The sequence below is a fragment of the Mastomys coucha genome, unplaced genomic scaffold, assembly GCF_008632895.1.
Source record: "Mastomys coucha isolate ucsf_1 unplaced genomic scaffold, UCSF_Mcou_1 pScaffold22, whole genome shotgun sequence".
In the NCBI taxonomy this organism is placed as follows: domain Eukaryota; kingdom Metazoa; phylum Chordata; class Mammalia; order Rodentia; family Muridae; genus Mastomys; species Mastomys coucha.
In genome coordinates this window covers 260,353,117-260,355,856 of record NW_022196905.1, presented here as the reverse complement: position 1 = coordinate 260,355,856, position 2,740 = coordinate 260,353,117, and positions in this window count along the sequence as shown.

Sequence of the window (2,740 nt, the reverse complement as noted above, 5' to 3'; positions counted from 1 at the left end):
AAAAACAAAAAAAAACAAAGGATCCTGCCTCCCTTGCAGTCCTGGTCTGCTCAGAGTTGGCCACACCATTGTCTTTAGAATATCGGGCCCAACTTTGAAAGTTCAAGGCTCTGTCCTTGGCTCTTGTGTTAAGAATGCAAATGTGTGAGAACTCTTGCTGGATCCCCATGAATAGGCCTTGTTTGACCAATCTCCCAGTACTGCCTCGTTGGGATAGCAGCCACAGTCTCAGCAGTGATGGCTGTCCCTGTACCCTCCCCCCCTTCAACACCTCTCGCCCATTCTGCGTAAAGGAGTCATCAGCCTCTATTAGCTCCAGAGCATGCGCAGCCATTCTGAGAGATGTGAGTTACTTCCGCCTTGCTGGATACCCATTCAAGTCCCCAAGGCCTGGCTGTGTCCACATTCAGCTGTGTTCAGTGGTCAATGGTTACTGCACAGCTCAAGACTTTGTCCCTCTGTTGACAGTGGGCTGTTATGCCTGCCACCATAGCCCAACTTGACACTCAGAGGCCCTTCAAGCCAGTGGCTCCCACATCTATCTACCCAGTGCCACAGGCTCTTAGGGAAGCCTGGTCTCTTCAGTCCCTGCTCCCCATGTTTAAGAAATCAGTGGGTCATGTCAGTGGGACACTGACAACCATCAAACCTTACAGATTCATTCCTATTTGTCTCATACTGTTGGAGGCCAGCTTGCCTCCAACAGCCACACTGTTTGGCTTAGCTGTTCACCTTCCTCTCCCTTTTCTCACCAAATTTACTTCTCTGAATGGGGAAGTGTCTGCATGTGAGGTCGTGAGCCTCGCTGTTCCAGAAGCTTCTTGTGGTACTGAGGCCTAAGCACCTGTTCCTCTCAGAGGGAGCTGGGCCCTTCACTTTCTTGACACCATGACTGTTTGCGAGAGCCATTCCTTCCCACTCTTAACCTCTACCTTAGCCATCTTCCCTGCCCATAGGTCTACCCTGGGTCATCCCTGTGTTCAGGGAGATGGTAGGGAGCAGCTTGCTTCCACCTCAGGCCCTCATCACCTAAGGAGCCTGTAAAGAAACAGGGGCAACATGCTTCACTCAAGTTTGAGACAGGGCCTCACATAGCCCACACTGGCCTAGAACGTGTGATCCTCCTGCCTCAGCTTGCCGAGCCTTGGGTTTACAGGCGTGGACCACCAGGCAGCTTAATCTTGGCCTTCTTGGGTTCGGGGCAGAATCTGTGTCCACAGCAGGAGAGGCCAGCGGTGTTTCTAGGATTGAGATTAATCTCATCAGAATTTCCTGTCAGTTTGGGGATCTTCTTCAGTAGCACTCATGCTTCTGAACTTTAAAGTTATCTTTAAGCAAGGTAAATTCTGATCCTTTTTACTGAATCCTCTAATTCTGAGAGCCGTCTTGTACTCATGCTCTCAAACATATAACCCCAAATCTGGCCATATACACCATAATGGCAGAGGTGTGTGTGTATGTACTCACACACGGTACAGTTTGTTTTACTTCATAATTATACATGCAGTTGACTATTTTAGTATTCAGCCCAACAACTATTTATTGGCAGTGTGCTTATTGGAGCACAGGGCAATTAGGGTGCATCCAGAAGTGTGCTGGGGTGGTGCAGGCCTGTAACCCCACCCGATGCTTGAGAGGCAGAGGCCGGCAGACCTTTGTGAGCTTGAAGATAGCCTGGTCTACATAGCAAGTACAGGGCTAACCGAGGGCTACATAATGAGAGAGGCCCTGTCTTAAAAACAACAGATCTGTGGCCCCTGGTGAAAGGTGTGTGCTTCTGGGGGAGCCCTGAACCCAGAGATGTGGCATCCACATGAGAGGTGCTCAGTGTAAGAAAGGCAGAGAGATGAAGCACGGGCCATGCAGGGCTGGGGCTCGCTGAGGAATGAAAGCATACAGAGCTGAAGCAGAGGGACTAGCAAGGCTTTAGAGAGCGCTCAGTGAAGCAGCCTGATGGACCCGTGGGCTTGCCCAGGAGCAGCAGAAGCAGCAGCAGCAGGTCTCACAAGGAGCCTTTTGGTGTTTGAGACAGGGCTCCATGTAGTCCAGGCTGGCCTGGAACATATGATCTTCCTGCCTCAGCTTCTGGTGTGTTTGATCGGTTGATAGGTGTTTGGCCACCCAGTACTCATGAATGAGGGGGATCAAATTTCTTCTTTCCCAGAGCCTAGATGACCTCAACTTGTTCCTCCACTGGCTTCACAGTACAGGTTTCTGCTCTGGGCAGGAGCATCTAGAACCCGGGCTGCATGTGTGGAGGAAGTCGCAGTTCATTCGGAAAAAGGGTTCACGGTCGTGCACCTGTGAGTTAGGCTTTCAAAAGTGACTAGTGAAGCAAAAACGAAACAAGCTCACGAAACCCAGAACCCCGAGGGGGCCCAGTTATCTGCCTGTGCAAGCTACACTAGGTTCGAGGTGCTCGTCAAGACAGGCTCCATTGCTGCGGGGCAGGGTTTGCTGGAGGCGTTGTGCTGTCTCAACTCATGCTACTAGGTTCCGCTCCTACTTCATAGAGACAAACAGGCCTGGCAGAAGGACAGGCCAAGGCCAAGCTTCACAGCAGCCATGGCTGCTCAGGGTGCACATTCACTTTAACAGTATGGCCAGCATTGCTGGAAAGCCCCCTTCTCAATAGCTTTTGCCATCAAGAATCTGGAGACAGCGGGCGGTGGTGGCACATGCCTTTAATCCCAGCACTTGGGAGGCAGAGGCAGGCAGATTTCTGGGTTCGAGGCCAGCC